Below are 20,161 nucleotides of genomic sequence, written 5' to 3'. Positions count from 1 at the left end.
GAACAAGCACTAGCCACCTCACCTTGCCAATTCCTCAGCTGATCTTGTTTCCTCAGACTGGAAGCCTCTGAGTTCTCATCTGAATGGGTCTCAGCTGAACTGCTGCTCGAAAGCCTAAAAGCTTAACCAGGCCAAAAGCTTCTAGTTTCTGGTCTTCATGACTTATATACCTTTCTGCCATCACTTCCTGGGATTAAAGGCTCAGTTCCTGGGATTAAAGGTATGAGTCACCATGCCTGGCTGTTTCCAGTGTGGCTTTAAACTCACAGAGATCTGGACGGATCTCTGCCTCCCAAGTGATAGGATGAAAGGCGTGTGTGCCACCATTTTCTGGCCTCTGTGTCTCGTGGCTGTTCTGTTCTCTGACTCTAGATAAGTTTATTAGGGTGCACAATATTTTGGGGAACACAATATCACCACATTTTCCATAGTCATTTCAGTTTTAATTTAAACCTTTAGTACATGTTGGGTTAGTTTCTGTAACTGGAGAGAGGAGCCTTGGTCCATTAATTTGCATGCTGATGTCCATTTTCCCCAGCACCATTTCCTGAAGATTGTCCTTTCCCCAGTGTGCCTTATTGACATCTCCAACATAAGTTGGAAGAACTCTTTATTTATTTTGACACAATGCTCATCTTCCTTCCCCATCTCCTATATGCCTGCATGCACTAAGATTGAAATTAACTTCATTTTCAAGCATTGTCAGGATGCCCTACCCCATCATCTTAATAAAGCACAAATGTTTATATTAATTGCAACCTTTGCCAATCATTTCCCCAAAGTTTAGTGAATTCCTTGTTACTGTGTTCAGTAATTACCAGGACACCAGAAGTACACACTTTAATTAATTTTATCCTAAGGACCAGTTGGACATTTCAATTCCAGTTATCCTTGGAAACTCACTGTCAATGGAAGAATTTATATTGCATCATATATATTGAGGTATGAATCACTCTAAGGTATGGAAGATCAACAAAGCATTTTCAAATCCCATTTCTGAACTGCATAATATAAAAAATGATTTCAAAGGTACAGAGCACTACACACTCAGTATGCTTAGTTCTAAGTAGGCTCTCTATAATTTATAGCCCCCAAAGATGTTCTAGCATGGGCTAAACACATCCCTAAGTTAATTTCTGTGGAGATTCTATTACCAAAATGTCTTGGGGAAATTGGAATTTGGCAGGCTTTTCCAATTGCTCTAATAATGATTCTGTGTGAGAATTATAGTCTAGTAGCATTATCTGTTTGCCCTGTTTCATTTGTTACTCAGGTTTTGTTGTAGTATTTTTCACAAGAGTTATATAATAAAATCAATAATAAGTTTTTTGCATCCATAGTGTCTAATTTACAACCTTGTATTTACTGACACTTTATTACACTTTGGAAAATACTTGCTGAATTGTGGACATTGTGGAAAGTTCTAGAAATGCAAATATAGTATGGCTTAGTCTGTACTGGAATTTGACAGGGTTTTCCAATTGGTCTGTACTTGGAGGAGGTTATCATAGGAGCCAATTTGGAGTAGTCACAAAGGTGCATTCTAAATTTCCCCTTCAGGAAATAACTTCCTGTTCATTGCAGTCCCTCAACCACTCCCAAGAGCACCCCAAACAGCTCTTGGCCAATTACTGAGCACTGTGGAGGTACCAGGCTTGGTCATTTTCACCCAGAGTAGGACTGCTTCCAGGTCATCTTTGTGCTGGCTTCCCACTTGCCTACCTGAGACTTTCTTAGTGTTGTTCCTTGTCTGCTCAATGTGTTGGACCTGTGTCATGGTGTAGAGACTTCTCTCACCTCCAACTGTTCCTTCTTTCTTTCTTTATGTTTCATAAATTTTAGCCCTCATTTCTTCACCCATAATACATTTCTTTTATTCTGCCTTGGCATCTGTCTGTCAGCCTACCTGAACTGACAGCACATAGATGATTATTTTAAAATGTACTAGCAGTTGAGAGTATGCTTAAGCTTTACAGAAAATGTCTATTGCCTTTCACAAAGACTTGGAAGACATTTCCTTCACATTTTTGGTCTATTCTACCTTGCACGACTCTGACTTTGATGCAGAACATCTCCTATTCCTCTAAAAGAAGAAAATTTTTATTGTGTTTACTTGTATTTCTTTAGCTTGCTTGGTAGTACCCAAAAAGGTTGTTGAAGAATGGATGAGATGTCATGACATATATCACAGAGGAGGAATAAGTACTCTGATTTTAAAATGATGAGATATTTTCTAGGTGAATGAGAGGAAAGATTATTTGATAAAAAGTCCATCATCTAAAATGATTCTCTAAGAATAGATATATGACCAAGTATTTAGGAAGCAGCATGTAATTTCTACTGACTAGAACTTACTATGCTTTGGAAGTTTGAGAAATGTAAGATGATGATGAGAAAAGATGAATTAACTTTGTATAAACTAAGATTTTGCTAACTGTATATCACTTCTCAAATATGTTATTTGAAAAAGTGTGTGTGTGTGTGTGTGTGTGTGTGTGTGTGTGTGTGTATAAAATAATAAGATGAAGTAAGTTGACTATAACAGAAATGTTATAGCTATGTCTTATCCCGCAGGAAAAAAAGAAAATAATGGTGGAAAATTATCTATGACCATGTATGCTTCAATTTTTCTTTGAAAAGATCAAGAGAAAAGTCAATGTCTGTTTGTTTCTGATGCTATAGCAATGAAAATACACTTTCCCGTGTCATAACAAGAGAGCTATTTTTATTATTTATTCCTCTTTGGCACAGGAACATTAGTATATGCCAAATCCTTCTGGATTTTCTTCTGGAATAATTCATGCGTCTTCCCTTTCTTTCCATGTCCACAGAATCACTTTTCTGTAGGCATTTTGGTTTCCAGTCCAGTCTCTATATTGAGTCTCAACACCTCTGAGTTGGACATTGCAGAGCTTTACTCATAGTTGGAAAGGATCCTGCAAGAACCATTTTTATTTTTATTTTGTGTTACTAAGGATTGAACCTAGGAAAATGCATGCTGGGAAAGCACACTGCTACTACCCTACATCCCAATCCCAAGTATTACTTTTCTACTTTATTCCCTTTTCCTCTTTATTTTGTGTGTGATATGTATGTATGTATGTATGTATGTATGTATGTATGTATGTATATGTATGTGCATGTGAATGTGTGGGTATATGTATGCATGTTTGTGTGGAGGCCCAAAATTAATGTAGGGCATCTTATGCTATTTACTGCTTTCCAACTTAATGTTTTCTGAAAACTTATTTAATTTGTGTATGCACATTGTGACTCTTGTGTGGATGTTAGAGGCAGCTCTCTCCATCTGCTGTGGATTTGGGGGATTGAATTTAGGCCATCAATCAATTTTGTGAAGCAAGTGCTTTGACCTGCTGAGCCATCTCGCTGGTCTTCCACACTAGCTTTTGAGATCTTATGTTTTCAAAGAGCCTGGAACTCATTGATTTGCTGACATTAGGTGGCCAATGAACTTTGGGGTCTGGCCACCTCTTGAACCCAGCACCGGTGTTGCAATATGTGCCACCATGTGTGGATTTCTATGTGGGTGCATAGGATCCGAACTCAGATCCTCATGTTCTATGCAGAAAACATTTAACCACTCAGCCATCTCTCTCCCCAGGCCCTCCCTTGGTACTTAGTTTGTTTTCCATTATTAAGTAATGGCATGTGTAAACAATTGAAGTAGGGCTTCTGTTTCTACTTCTTTGTATCACCATCTAATCTGCTTTACCACTTGGTACTTTCTGTGGGATGTCCTGTATGCTATGAATATATGTTGCTATGATTGATTGATAAATAAAAACGCTGATTGGCCAGTAGACAGGAAGGAAGGATAGTGTAGGTGGGACAAGGAGAGAGGAGAATGCTGGGTGGAAGAAGGATGAGTGAGGAGATGCTGCCAGCCCCCTCCACGAAGAGTAGTAGATGTAAGTTACTGGTAAGCCATGAGCCACATGGCAAGGTATAGATTAATAGAAATGGGCTGAGTTTAAGTGTAAGAGCTAGACAATGGTAGGCCTGAGCTAATGGCTGAGCAGTTTAATTAATATGAGCTTCTGAGTGATTATTTTATAAGCAGTGGGGCAGGGCAGGACTGGAGAAAACTCCAGCTACAGTACTTCCCAACATGGCCAAAGAAATCCCTTAGTAATTTTCTATACAACTTGTTTCTTTTAGTTTTTCATAATGTAGTTACCTTATTTGGAAGAAATCATTTATTTTCTATCCATGTATCTTCTACTTACACACTCACTTTCATTTTGAGTATGTTCACATTTGTATGTGTATGCATGTGTAGAAACACAAGTGTACATGTGTATATAATATATATGCATATAGTTTACATTGTTTTTTTTACTTCACATGTGCTTTTACTTCTTGTTTTAGATAAAAAGACGAAGTCTTTGAAGTATTTTTCAGTGTGTTTGATGCGCTTGTCTATTACATAGTTGCTGAGCCAGTAAGTACACATCTCCCTAAAACTACATATTCAATGCTTGGTTTCATTTATCTCTTTTACTTTCAATCACCTACTCAGTCCTTTCCATCCTTTATCAATGTCAGAAGCAGTAATTCTCTCCTGGGATGAGATAACAAGAAAATAATCACAAATGGCACATCCTAAGGAACCATATTTAATTAAATGAAGACACAGCTTGAGGGCACTTCTCCCAACTACAATCTACTCTTCATACATTCCTTTTTAACCTTGCAAAACACACACACACACACACACACACACACACACACACACACACACACTACCACCACCACCAACAACAACAAAACAAAAACAAAAAACACTAATCACTCAGTTTTAATAGTCCTCCCATAACTCAAAAAGATGGAATTTGAGGTTCAATTTTATTATATTCATGGTATTTTCTCATGTAACTATATATTTAGCTAAGTTTTTAAACAGCAATTGGCTAGAATGAGCCACTGAAGGCAATTAAGCATTTAGATGTATTTGTTTTTTATTAACCACGAGACTGACACCTGACACTGAGCAGTTAGATTCCCAAGGCTGCACACCATCATGCAGCAAATGCTGTGAGGTGCTGTGTTAAGAGCACAGAGACACTGTTTATGTGGGTGTGGACTGTTCAGCCCCTTCATCTCCTCTAACACAAGGTTAATATGCTTCACCTGCTTGTGTTTCTAACATCGTTTCATGCGTGCAAGGTGAATAATAAGCATAGAGACTTCTGCTTTTTAGGCCGCAGAGTCCAAGATAAACAGTCCCATGGGCATACACATCTGCTTTGAAAATCATTGTCTATAAAAAGTTTTAAAAATTTATGAGAAATGTAAACAAACTGTCAACAACATCCCAGAAGAGAATATCTCATTTCTAAGAAGTCAGATATATTATCTAAATTTCAAAAATTCACAAGATTAATCATGCTGTCAAACACTAATTGTAGCTTCATTTGCAGCAGGTCAAATGCTTAATTTTTGTTTTATCAAGATGGGAAATAAAATCCTAATGCCATCATCTCCAAGAAATCTGTGCTTTCCCTTCCCTCCTCCAAGTCAGATAGATAAGCTGCTTGATTTCTGTGAGAAAGGGAGCCGAAGGGAAAATAAAGGAGGAGAGGAAGCACTTCTCTGCTTCTCCCCCACGCTGCCATGCTCAGCACCTTCAAAGCAGCATCTTAAGGGGACAGATTTTATCTTTACATTTTCATTTCTCTGGAGTTCTTACCCAAAGCTGTATACAGTGAATAATAGCTTTGCATTTCCTATGCCTTTATTATTCTTTAGGTCTATTTTAAATTATCCTACAAAGTATTAAACATCATTGTGGCATTTTCAAGTAAAATGTGTTTTAGGTGACTCCCACATCCCCACTCATCTCCTAGTTAAGTGTTCTTGAACCGGTCCATCAAAGGGACTGAGGAATTTTTACCTCCCATTTGTCAATCAACTTCCTAAGTAATAATGTCTTAAAATATTTGATTCCTTTAGGTTTTTTTTCCTTTTAATGTTTTTATTTTCTTACTAGTTCCCACATTCCATTTTGTTGTGTATTAATTTAGGGTCAACAAAGCCATTTGAACAAACAACATTTAAAACACAGTAGCTAGGAGATGGTGGTTTATTCCTGCCTCATTTGGCCCAGGACATGTGCTCTAAGTTGGCAGCTGGCTTGTTTCCAAGGAAGTATCTTAGGAGTCAGGTGACAAGTGTCACTGCAGAAGTCAGCAGGCCATGCTCAAGGTTCCTCAGCTGTACAGAGAGAGCAGGAACTAGGGCCAACAAATCCTGCTTCCTCAAGTGATATCCAAGTTCAACACATACTTCCTGTTCCTGTCCAGCAGTGAAGCTATTAACCACAGGTTGTGCTCCGGCCACGGTGGCTGGCTTGATTAGCTCCACCTGGGCAGCCACATTACAACCACCTCTGTTTTATGGTAGAAGGAAAGAGCCTTCTTCTCTTTTGGTGAAGAGCTAGCCATTCCTGCCACAACTCCTTCCTTCTAGAAATTTGCCATATTATCCTTATAGACTCAGGAGCTACAACATGCTTAAAGAAAACACGTGTTTCTCCCATGGACACTTATTTCCTTATCCTCACAGTCGTTTTGTTTAACATAATTTTTGCCATGGGTAATGATATTGCACATAAAAGGTATTTATATCTTGTCTTATTTACTCTTAAGTTTGGGAAACCTATTACTTATTTCTAACATCTTGGCATTGATTAATTTTATAATAAAACAGTCATAGATTTTTTTAAACCAAAATTTCCACATCTGTAGTCTAACCCAAACAGCAGCTGTAGCAGCAGCAGCAGCAGCAGCAGCAAACCCAAAAAGTGTTCAAAATAATGGGGAGAAATTGTTGGGCTAAAATCTAAGGCAAACATTGCTGCTGACTTCACATTTTGCACACAGTTTGTAACTCTGTGTTATATGACTGTCTTGCCTTTTGACATAGAGGAAGGAATTAATTATCTCTCTCAGATGTGCCCTCTTGAGTTCTTATTAATACATACATATTCCTTTTTTAAAATTAAATAATTAGGTGTGTGTGTGTGTGTGTGTGTGTGTGTGTGTGTAGGAGTGCTCTATCTGTGTGCATGCTTGCATGTTGGAAGAGGGCATCAGATCCCATTGTAGATGGTTGTGAGCCACCATGTGATTATTGGGAATTGAACTCAGGACCTTTGGAAGAGTAGCCAGTGCTCTTAACCACTGAGCCATCTCCCCAGCCCAATACATATGTGTTCTTAACTAGCTCTAAAATGAGATAGGGTTTATATCAGTGCTGGGTATTCATAAAATGCTACTGCACAAGAATTTGTGGATATGAGATTGAGATATATAATGAAATGCATTTTTTTACCTTTTCCCTTTATGTCCTCTCATCTCAACTTTGAGATACCCAACTCCATCTCTTTGGTGAAACATTTTCAGAGAAAGTTGGAATGAAAAAGCACTGATGTCCCTACACCGCAGCCTGTCCATAGCCGGTCTTCCATCAGTACCCACACCCACTATGTCATCAGGGAGAGCGTGGACCAGGCTTCTTGATTTGTCTTCATTTAGGGCTCTTGGAGTTATCCATTTCCAATTTCAGAGAGCCCGATGAGTGTGAACAGAGATGAAGAAGGCTTAACATTAAAACTTATGATCTTTATATATTAGGTAACAAGGAACAGAGGGGAATAAGTGGGTACAAAGTGATTTGAAGGGAGAAATAGGAAAATGGGAAGATGAGGGGGCTTTAACGAAGAGAACAGAGGTAATTATAGAAGGAGGAGAGTTAATATCAGTTAAGGTTTGAAAAATTCATAAGGAATCACATTATTATCTATTTACCTAAAATTACAAATAATGCACATAAGTCTATATAACACTTTATTTTTGGCCAGAAGTATGATTTTTCATCACAGAATAATAGAGTAAGACAACATGGCAATTATTTTCCACAATTATTCCATAAAGATCATTACTCAAAACTCAGGGTTTTAAACTAGAGATAGTTCGATAGGATTGATGTAGTGATGTAATTGGACTGAAGAAAGTATTTGCAGAAATTTATGTGGATTCGAAAAGCATTGAGAAGACATGATGATTGATAGGAGAGAACTTATATTCCAGGTAGATTTTCTTAGCACTTTGTACCCACTGTTTACAGGAACACTGTTACAGTCCTTAACTGACCTTATACCTACGCTAATGAAATCAGGGTGGCAAGAATGATAGGACACTCCTCAATGAAATCATTTAAATTATCCCCAATTTTCTTCTAACCACATGGGCAAGTTAAAGAATCCAGGGATTGAGTCCTTATGATTTTCCCTTTGAATTTTGCCTCTTACTATTTTCATTTCATCACTCCTACAGAGACTTTTCCAAACTCTGTGTTTAAGAGTTTTCAAAACATAAGCAATGGCAGAGCAGTTATGGTTATCAGAGCAGTTCTGTACCTAACGTTCACAATGGGAGCAATGAGGACATTTTCAGTGGGATGGTGGGAATTTTATAAGGGAAAATGCCCCGTAGGAGCGGCCATCTGTTGTCCAATCTAGGCGGTGTCTAGGAGAGGAGATTGAAGGGAGAATGTGTTCCTCATAGTGTGAGGAGACGTGTTGTCTGTGCCTCTGGACTTGGGCTCTACAGTGTTTAGTCTCTGTGGTCCTGGGAAGGTGATTTGGTCTCATTCTCATATGGTGAGACACACAGGCTGCCAACCCCACTTGGGGGAGTTTGCAGGGTGTCATTTCATGTTTTATGTATGGATGGTGTCCAAAGGTAGAAATGAGCTAATACACTTTATTATAGGATGTTGCCTTTAAAAAGTTCTTATTCCTAACGCTTCAGTCTGAACAGAAGTTAGTGGGTGGAAAGACGACAAGTTCCAAGGGAAGTGGGAAGGCTCACTGCCGGCTGCGTCAGGTGCTCCATGTAATCTGAGGTTTTTTTCGCCAAGAGCTTCGGAGTGGGAGAAGCTGTTCCTGGAAGGAGTAATGGCGTGGGCTTGTGGCTGCATGTACTGTTTAATTTTACTTGCAGAATGCAAACATTACTTAATGAATTAAAAGGGCACAGGAAGACCTTATGCTATTATACAAACTCCAGGTGAAGAAGGTGACATAATGATGACTTTTTTTTTAAATTAATAAACAGATATGTCTCTTGAGAGTTGAGGTGTGAATACTGTAGCCATTTTAGGTCTGAAGGCTCAACTTGCTACCCTGCGGTGCCCTGCTTGATAATGCTTTAGAGGGAACAGGCTGTGATTTCTTTCATAAAAAGGAGGCTTTGGTTGATGTGATGTGCTAGGAAAAGGTGAGTATTTGTTTCTGACTGGTGTTATACTACAGAGATACTCGTTGTGAGTTAGGGATTCTTCTCATGTCAAAAAACTAGACCCAGGCCGGGTGGTGGTGGCACATGCTTTTAATCCCAGCACTCAGGAGGCAGAGCCAGGCGGATCTCTGTGAGTTCGAGGCCAGCCTGGACTACCAAGTGAGTTCCAGGAAAAGGCGCAAAGCTACACAGGGAAACCCTGTCTCGAAAAACCAAAACCAAAACAACAACAACAACAACAACAACAACAACAACAACAACAACAAAACTAGACCCTAACACTTCCACTGGACAGATAAAAGGCAGGGCTCCCGGTTATATTTCCAGAAGAGAGGATGCTAGGCAGGCCACACAAGGGATAGTACTGGGGATAAGGTGATGACAGTCTGGAGTCATAGGCTGCTTGTAAGACAAGCAGGGTAGAAATAGCTAGATTTCTGGGGATGGCTGTGGATTGGCTATTTTGAATAATTGTAGTTGGTTCTGAGGCACATGGACAGTCCTGAGTTGTCTAGTATCTGACACTGGGGTAATACACAATAGACCCGAGTGTGAGAAAATCTTAAGGAAAGTGGGTAAGCATTTAATTATCTATGTAAGAAAGACAACTTTATCACTCAAAGACATACAATTGTATTGAGAAAACATTAAAAACCGATGACACTATTAAGTTCTGAAGGATGACTAAGAGTAGTGGCAGTAGCTGGTAAAGCTTAGAGGTCTACTGGTCCTATTGGCCAACAGCCCAAAAGAAGAGTAACCCATTCCTGGCACTGGAGCCTTTCTTTGCTTGCGTGAGCTATCTAATTGGGGTATTGTCCCCTATTGGAAAGTAGTTCCACTAAAATTCTTTTTATGTGTGTTTATATGTATATATTTTAGGAAGTTTCTTTAGCAGAAGGCTTCCATATGGATTTTTCAAAAGTCCCTTAGTGTTAGTTACCCCTTTTCATAATTCCTCTTCTACCCTGCCTTCCATTTCACATCTCCAGTCCATCCCTTCTTTCCCCATTATTCTCCTTTCGCCCTGTATGCCACCGTGTTTTGTCTCCCCTCCCTTGAAATCCTCTCAGAAACCTCTACTGATTTCCTCTGTGGGTACTCCAAACACAACATGCATATTTTGAAAATCAGAGCTCCAGCCACATATGAGAGAGAAAAGGTGCCATGCTTTTCTGTGCCTGGATTACCTAATTTAGATGGTTGTTTCTAGTTTCATATGTTTATCTGAGTAATCCAGAACTTAAAAGTAAGACAATGCTTGTTGAAGTTACCACATAATGGACTAATGGAATACAGAGAAACCAAACAAGTACTTTCTTGGAAGCTGCATTCTTAGTGGCTAGCTTTCATAATGCTAAATGCTCCATGCTACCAGGGGAGAAAAGGAATCATTAATCTCACCCAGCTTTGAGCACTGAAAGTTACAATGATTGGTCTGACAAGATAGATATGCCCATGGCTTCAATAGTGTTATGAATGTTATGGGACTAATCATTCACTTTATGATCTAAGGCCTACTCTAGATGGAACCCATTTCTGGCACTATTAATGGGACTAAGAATGTGTGGCCAGATAGGTCATAGATCTAGGGGAGAACCCAATGCTATTCTGCCAGATAGACACAGTAGTAAAACAACTCCTAATGACTTATTGGTATACACATAGATCATTGTATCTCCCAATTCTCATCAAAGAAGCTTCTTCTTGCAGTAGATGATGATTAATACAGAGATCAACACAGAGTTCTTTTGTAGGCAGAGTTTCTCTGTGTCTTGGTGGTTGTTCCCAGATAACCACACAGATATTTATTATTAATTATAAATGCTTGGCCGATACCTCAGACTGGTTACTAGCTAACTCTTACATTTTAAATTAACCCATATTTCTTATCTACCCTCTGTCACGTGGTGGTAACTTCTTTCCACATGGCATTTTCATCTTCCTTCTTTCCATCTCTCTCTCAACTCCTGAGATTCTGTTCTTCTTCTTCCCAGAATTCCTCTGCCCTGAAAATCTTGCCTAGCTATATGCCATTAGCTCTTTATTAACCAATGAGGGTAATACGTATATTCATATTATACAATAAGATTTTTACACAGGATTTCACCTTTTTTGTCTAATTTAAAAGGAAGGTTTTAACTTTAACATAGTAAAATTATATACAACTAAAACAGTTATCAAGTAAGAATTACAGTTACAATATTCAGTCCATTTGTATTTGGCAAAATTAGAAAAATACTTCATTATCCATCTTATTTTTGTGAGTCTGAAGTTTTATACCTTATTTACTTTTTATCATAACTAAGGAAAACTTTAAGTCTAATTATTTAGTCTTGAAGTCCATCAAAGATCCCAGAAGGGTGTAATGTTACCTAATGACAGGCATATCTGTATGCCTGGATGGTCGCTCACAGTTTTTCTGCAATGTTGGGGCATCCATTTTTGGCCTATATGCCTAGTATATCTGACAGACTTTTTTTGAGAAGCAGGGAATTTTTAAGGACTGTCCTACCCTGTCTTGGCAAAGTTTAGCAGTTACTTTTTTTTTTCTGTCCTGCTGGTCCAGTTTGGACAGTACACTGTCAGCAATTGAGGCAAGGGCAGTTTTTCCCTCCAAATGGCTAGCTTTTACCATAAAGAAAAACTCCATACAGAATTTCTTCAATGCCCATCATCTGCTCTGAAGTAGATTGGTGCTGCCAGGAGCAGATGTGTCTCACTGTCACGAAAAGCCTTAGGTTATTAATCATATTAAATGTCATATTCTGTAGGTCTTTGAAGTGTTTGAAGACCATCTATCTATCTAAATATATGTGTACGACCTTGAAAATATACCTAACATGACTGTAAGTTTGACTATTATAGGTACTATAATCTATATTTTTAAATTATGCATTACATTTTTAAATGAGTTGCATAATCACAATACCCTAAACAAGAGTAGAAACATACATACTGTATAATAAAAATAACGTTTAATTTGTATCAATAAACCAAAATCCATACCAATGTGAAATATTTTGAGAGTAATAGTTGTTTTTTGGATTAAAGTAGATTGAATAATCTCCCCCCTTTTTTTTTCTTTAGAAAGAGGGCTTTGAATTTAACTCTTTTGTCTAGCGTTTTTTCCTATGACCAATAATAACTTGTAAACAGCCCTCCTTAAATGATAACAAACATCCATAGCCCATCTTTTGGGAATGTGGGCATTCTTTCTTCTAGACTGCTTCCTGTTTGTCTGGGGGCACTGGCATCCTTCATATATAGGTGAAGTTTCTCTGTGTCTCAACAGTCACTCCCGAATAACCACACAGATACTTATTATTAATTATAAATGCTTGGCTGATAGCTCAGGCTGGTTACTAGCTAACTCCTACATTTTAAATTAACCCATATTTCTTATCTACCTTCTTCCACATGGTGATATTTCCTTTCAACATGGCACTTTCATCTTGCTTCTTTTCCCATCTCTCTTGACTCCCGAGACTCTGATCTTCTTCTTCCCAGCATTCCTCTGTCCTGAAAATCTTGCCTAGCTACCAGCACATCAGTTCTTTATTAATCAACGAGAGTAATACATATCCATATTGTACAAAAAGATTGTTCCACCATAATCCTCAACTGGTCAAAGTACAGAGAATAAAAGCCCTACGGAGGCTGTTTGTATCACACCCTTTCTCCCCAAGGCTTAGGGAACTTCCTGGAAGAGGGCATGGAAAGATTGTAAGAGGGAGAGACAGTGGTTGACTGGAACAGTCTTTTTGGACACACATATCATGTGCATGTGTGAACTCACAGTGATTATCATGCCATGCACAAAACTTGCACAAACTCAAGCTAGATGAAATCTCAGCATGGAGTGGGGAGGTGGGCAAAATTCCACCAGTAGCTGAGGAGCCATTGGCATTTGATAGCTTCTGGGAGAAGGAAAGTCAGAGTTATTCAACAACAGGACTCCTGGTAGGTCAACCACATTCCAGGGCAGGCCCCACTCTCAAAAATAGTTGGGAAACACAAGCCAGATTCAATAAGGAAACAAAAAAGAAGAAAACTCAAAGCTGGGTGGGTAGGGAGGTGAGAGTAAATACAGGAGTTATAGGTAAATATAATAAAAATGTATCCTATGAAATTCTCAAAGAACTAGTAAAAATATTTTTTAAAGACTAATGACTTTCCATTGTAAGGGATAACATACTTTATTTAAAAGTGGTATGAATTTTTTTTGTGTTAATTCAAATGAAAGGAAGTTGTATTTAATATCAACCATATACCCAGCTCTTTTCATCATAATATAAATAATCACATAAAATATAATTAACACCTGGGCATCTGGGCATTTATGGAAGCAGCAATGAAGTTTAGCCCACATGAAGAATGAAGAATAACCCACATTCTTTGCTTTTGACAACTGTTTGTGTTTTATATTTTTAAAAAATATATTCAGAACAGCTTGGGTGGGAGTGTGTGTGTGTGTGTGTGTGTGTGTGTGTGTGTGTGTGTGTGTGTAAGAAGTGAAAGGAGTAATAGGCAGCAGCCTGAAAAATAATGGAGCTGCCACTGAGTTAGGAGGAGTTTAGCTGTGCTCTAACTGTAGGCATTCGATACCCCTCTGGTATAGTAGGAGTGGGCAAACAGGGAAGACCTAAGAAGTAAGCTCTGGTCAAATCCGTAATCAGGTCGAAAAGAAAAAAAAAAGATGCAATTTATCTTGTCTGAATCTGAATCTGGTCATACATGGAGCTTTAGTTCAGTTTGTCCTTGGAATATGCATCAAGGGTAGGTCTCAGAAGATGTTGCTTAGATTGTGGGTAGACATTATATTTATATAAAACTTCAGGATGCTCTTTTGGACCCATAAACTACATCATAAATGCCAATATAGGGAAAGTGAGCTCACAAAGTACTAATAGAAAACAACCATGTCTGCTTCGGCTGTTGCAGGCCTGAGACAACATCTAACAAAAGATTGAAGAACCAGTGTGTTCCTGATTCTCACTAAGCTCTGCTGATTGCAGTTCAATGAGGAAAACATGTTTCTATGAGGATCATGGGGATAAATATTTAGATGATAGTTAGGGATTATGCTGGTTTAGTAAAGTGGAAGAAGTTGTAGGTTCTCCACCAAGATCTACCACATCATTAGTCCTGGGTAGTTGGCTCTGTTTTCAGTACCAGGCATGGCTTCTCTTTTGTTGAATGGGCCATACGTTCAATTAGGGAACTGATGGTCACTGCCAAGGTATATGTGCCGCTACTGAACCCTTTGTGTTAACATGTCATTCTAGTCATTGTTGTGGTTCATAGGTGTCATATATGTGTAGGACTGTTGCTTGATTACTTCCCTTGGAAGCTTGAATGGCACCCTCTGGTACCAAGAAAGCTAGTCCTCAGGGAGGAAGCTTTTAGGTCAGATCCAGGTTGGATTCTCTGGGCTATGAATCTGAAGTGCATGGTGTCTTCAGCAATACTTGTATTGTTCCTCCAGAGGGCAACCAAGGTCTGCAGCGATTGCCTATAAAGTTTTGGGAGTCTTTTGGACCAACAACTCAAAAGAGAGCTTCTTATGCCTGGTACTGGGGTTTATGTAGGATAGTCTACGGCTCTTGTAGGGAGAATTGCTAGCCCAGATGGGGACATTTCCTTAAATGTATATGTATACACAGAGGCACATGTATTATATAGGTGCTTTTAAGTAGATAGTTAATGGTATGAATCCTTGACTTTTTCAGACATCTTTAGTATTTTATCCTCTTTACTCTTCTTCTGTATTTATTCCCCCACTCCTCCATAGTTAAAGCCCTCTGCCCTGCTTTCCCCATTTCCCCTTTCAAATCACTTGCACTGTGCTATATTCCTCCTCCTATACCCCTCTCTATTGCTCCCCCAACCTTCCACCCTAGCCGTGGTTCCTACTTTCTTTCCTGATGTCTACAATTATTCCAGGTTATATACTCACATCATAAGATTTGGGGCTTGGAAACTCAGATATGATAGAACATGCAACATTTTTTGGGGGGTTTGAATCACTCCCACTCAGTGTCATTTTTTTCTAGTTCTATCCATTTACTTGCAAATTCATGATTTCATTTTTCTTCACACCTGAATAGTATTCCATAGCGTATATGTACCACATTTTCATAGTTTATTCATTAGTTGAAGGACATTTAGGTTGTTTCCATTTCCTAGCTATTGTGAATTGGGCAGCAATAAACATGATTGAGCATTTGTCTGTGGAGTAGGATGTTGAATCTTTTGGACATATGCCAAAGAGTGGTATAACTGGGCCATAAGATGGTTTTATTCATCTGTCTATCATCTATCTATCTATCTATCTATCTATCTATCTATCTATCTATCTATCTATCTATCTATCTATCTATCTATCTTATTTATCTTTTTCCCCCCTGGCAAGTAAATGAACAGGCTTTTAATACAGCTCATTTATGTAAAATACTGTACACTGTAAAAGATCTAGAAAACTAGAGCTTCAAGTCATGTTTTAAAAAAGCCATAAGCTCAATTGAAAAAACCAAGTAGAGTACAAAACTGCAACAAGAGCCCACCGACTCCATGACTTCTTGCTCCCCAAGTCCTGCAGAGCTGCAGCCATAGCCAGGAGCCATCACATTGGTCTGCTGTGTAGACAAGCATGTCCAGCCTTGGGGTAGGGAGGGGCTACATTGGGTCCTGATGTCATTGGGTATTAAACTGGACCAGGCAGCAGAGTATCAAGAAACAGCCAGCATGAAGGGAAGGTGCAACACTGCCACCTCTGTTCTACCCCAAGCTTCAACTTCTGGGTATTGGTATTTCCTGGGAGCGGTGCTGAGTTCTTGTATGTTTGCATGTTAAACACATCCACAGGAAGGCCCCACAGTGTGGTCTAATGGTGATTTCTCCAGCTTGCTCATGTACTACAGCCTCTCATTTCACCGTGTACTGCAGATGAGCCATTTAGCTGACCTTCTCTTGCCATCCCTGCTCTTGTGGAGATCTCACATGCCAGTCACTTGAAATATTCCGGAAGATCAGCATAGTCATTTCCATAGGAGATGACCTTAATCCCCTTGTCCAGCATGTTTTCTCGAAGTTTCTTGAGCTCATCTACATCTCCTCTCCGAACCAGCATGAAATGTTCTAGGTCAGATTTGTGCTTGACAGCCTCCAGGAACAGGGCCTGGAAAGTGGTGTCATCTACCATCCAGCCACATCCCAAGAAAAGAAATGACTTGTTTTCATAGAGTTTCTGAATCTCTCTCATAACTTCAGTGTTCCTGAGCACATTCTGATATCCAGCTGGGTGGAGGACAATACCACTTGGATTGGTATAGACCCCATGGATGTGTAACACACTTAGCTTCCGCTTCTCCTGAGCCCACTCCAGGACCTTTTTCTCATCAGTAAGGTTAAGGGATTCAAGCTGTTTTCCCTGGTCGGCTGCATATGTAGTTAATACTAGGGCTCCATTTTCCATCAGATAGAGAACAGACTGAAGGAGCTGTTTCCCAGAATCTTCCATCTTTGACTCCAGGTCATCAAATACTTCATATAAATCTATCTATCTATCTATCTATCTATCTATCTATCTATCTATCTATCTATCTATCTATCTATCTATCTATCTATCTATCTATCATCTACCTACCTACCTACCTTTCTGAGGATTCTCCATACTGAGTTACATAGTGGCTGGGTTGGTTTTCAATGCCACTAACAGAAGATGAGGGGTCCATTTCCCCCTCATCTGCCTGGTTATTTGATCTTGCCATTCTTACTGTAGTAAGATGAAATCTCAAAGTTGTCTTGATTTGCATTAATTGATGGGGATGATGAACAGTTTTTGAGATATTTCTTAGCTGTTTTTATTTCTTCCTTTGATAACTCTGTTCAGATTCTAGGTTCATTTATTTTTTGTATGAGTCATTTAAAAATCTTTATTTGAATTCCTTATACTCAGAATAACAATCCTCTGTCAGATGTTTAACTAGCATAGATTCCCTCCCATTCTATGGGCTTTCTCTTCACTTGATTGCTTCTTTAGCTGTGTAGAACTATTTTATTTTATGCGGTCCCACCTGTCAATTGTTGGCCTTAATTCTTGGGTATTTGGAGTGCTGTAAAGAAAGTCATTTCTTACACCTATATCCCATAGGTATGGTTAATATTTTCTTCTAGCAGATTCAGTGTTTTGGGATTGGGGTATTTGATCCATTTGGAGTTAGTTTTTATTAAAGGTGATAGATAGAGTTCTAATTTCATTCTTCTGCATGTGGACAATCCAGTTTTCCTAGCACCATTTGTTGAAGATTATTTCATTTCTCTAGCACATTTTTCAGCATCTTTTTGAATATTAAATGGCTATAGTTATATGCACTCATGTTTGTGTCTTTGATATTGTTCCATTGCCCTACATGTTTATTTTGTTTTAGTATCATATTGTTTTTGTTATTTTGGCTTTGTAATATATCTTGAGATCTAGAATGGTAATCTATCCAGCATTGTTATTTAAAAAATAAGGAAATCTTCAGGAAAAAAAGCATTAAAACTTTTTAACTGTAATAATGTCCTGAAAATGCCTCACTGGAACTGTTGGAATCTTTACTGGAAAATCAGAGTTGAATGTCCTTCTTCACTTGTAACTAGTCTTTCTCTGTTCTGCCAGCCAGTTCCCAAATAATGACATGGAGACTACTTATTAATTATGAAAGCTCAGCTTATAGCTTAGTGTAGCTGGAGAGCTTCTCTCCAGGTCCCACCAAACCCCGGCAGTCCGATAGCCCACTTATAAAATAAATACACAGATGCTTATATTGTTTACGAACTGTATGGCTGTGGCAGGCTTCTTGCTAACTGTTCTTATATCTTAAATTAACCCATTTCTATAAATCTACACCTTGCCACATGACTCATGGCTTACCGGCATCTTCACATGCTGCTTGTCATGGCTGAGGCTGGCAGTGTCTCCCTCCGCCTTCCTGTTCTCTCAATTCTCCTCTCTGTTAGTCCCGCCTATACTTCCTGCCTGGCTACTGGCCAATCAGTGTTTTATTTATTGATCAATCAGAGCAATTTGACATACAGACAGCAGCTTAGGCTTGTTCATAACTAGTTCTTATAACTTAAATTAACCCATTTCTATTAATCTACATCCTGCCATGTGGCTTGGCTGTTACCTCTCCTCCTGCATGTCCAACTTCCTCTGTGTCTGGCTGACAACTCCATGTTTCTTCCTCCCAGTATTCCTCTCTGCCTGGAAGTCCTGCCTATTCCTCTGGCCTAGCTATTGACCATTCAGCTTTTTATTACACCAAATCACAGAAATATATCTTCACAGTGTCCAAATATCCTACAGCATTCACTTGTAATGTGGAGTGAGAGCTTCCTGCAGTTATTTGTTTCCTCCTCAACATGTTGATGTGGTGTGGTAGGCACTCTCAGGAGGTGACTGCACGATGTGGGTGCAACTCTCTCATAGATGGGCATGTTGCTCTTGTAGATGTGCGTTTGTTCACCAGACCTTTCCACTATGAGCCCTGCCTACAGGGCTACATCTATGAGAGGCAGCACTTCCTGGGCACTGAATCTGTTCATGCCTTGATCTTGGAGTTCTCAGAATTAAGGGAACTAAATTTTTGTTGTTTATAATCTATGAACTTCATGGGACTTTTCTGTGGCATTCTGAACAAAGAAAGATCTTTCCACTGTGGCACTTCAGAGAAATTACTGGCAATTTATGCCATGTGAGATTAGGTAACTATGTTAATTGGCATTCTGGAGGAAGAGAAGAAATATTTAGGGTACAGATAGTTCATCCATAGGGCCTGTTTTAAAGGGGACTCAGTGATACACTGGATTTGGGAGATCTGAGGAGTACAACTGGTATCCTGGGTAAATAAGACTCTTCCTGTGCACTGTTTTGCATTCTCTCTGTCTTACGGTGGAGTCTGAACTAGTCCATGGTGGCTGACTGTGGAGTAACTGAGTATTGTAGTCTGAGCAGAAGTGTCCTGACACAGACTCACCCCAGCCTGTTTGGTGAGTTTTCCTCTTCCTGCTTTGGGTTTAGTGGGCTGTAAGAATCATTTAATGCCCAGAAATGCCCATGAGTACATAGTAAACAAGAAAACTCTTGACTAAGGGCATCCAGGGGCCAGACAAAACTTTCTTGCTGAGATCATGAGGCTTTTTAGAGAAATTCTGTGTGTTTTCCAGGGTCGCAGCTTGCAAATTTGTCTTTATATTGGTGATTCGTTCTGCAGTCTACTCCTGGCCCTTCAACTTGATCTCTGGGGTTATGTTTCTGAAGAAAACATGCATGGATCAGTGTTTTTCTCACAAAGTACTTTCAGGTGATCTCAGGGAAAGATTACTTCAATTTTTATATAAATGAATTCTATATGACAGTTTGTACATTAAGAATGGGCAAAGGTTTTTAAGTTGGCAGTTTAACAAAAAAGAAAAATAATTTTTTATGTAGAAAGAAATAAAAATTAAGCATGACATAACATTTTAGATTAGAATGGCAAATTAAAAGAAAACACATAATGTTATTTATATATGATTACTCTTTTCCAGACATTTTAAAAGTTCATTATATTCCATTTCTAATTTAATCCTAGCCATTATTTTTTATAGATCCCATGTTACAGGTGAGAATGTTTTCATGCAGAAGGCTTGAGTAACTTGCCTAAGGGCAGAAAGAAGTGGAAATGGACAGGTGGGGTGTATAGGTTTCCTGTTATTCTGAATGTAACTGTTATTTCATTATATTTTCTAGTTTATTGATGTTGGTATTCAGAAGGCATTTAAGTTTGGTTAATTATTTTGAAATCACT

General features: G+C 38.8%; 1 pseudogene; it reads right to left on the bottom strand.

Moving 5' to 3' along the window:
- Positions 1-15,738: 15,738 nt before the first annotated feature.
- Positions 15,739-17,095, bottom strand: LOC121831138 (protein FAM118B pseudogene; annotated as a pseudogene).
- Between the last annotated feature and the right edge of the window lie 3,066 nt (positions 17,096-20,161).

The sequence above is a fragment of the Peromyscus maniculatus genome, chromosome 7, assembly GCF_049852395.1.
Source record: "Peromyscus maniculatus bairdii isolate BWxNUB_F1_BW_parent chromosome 7, HU_Pman_BW_mat_3.1, whole genome shotgun sequence".
NCBI classification, from domain to species: Eukaryota; Metazoa; Chordata; class Mammalia; order Rodentia; family Cricetidae; genus Peromyscus; species Peromyscus maniculatus.
The sequence above is the reverse complement of the archived record's forward strand: the minus strand, read 5'-3'. Positions and strand labels throughout refer to the sequence as shown.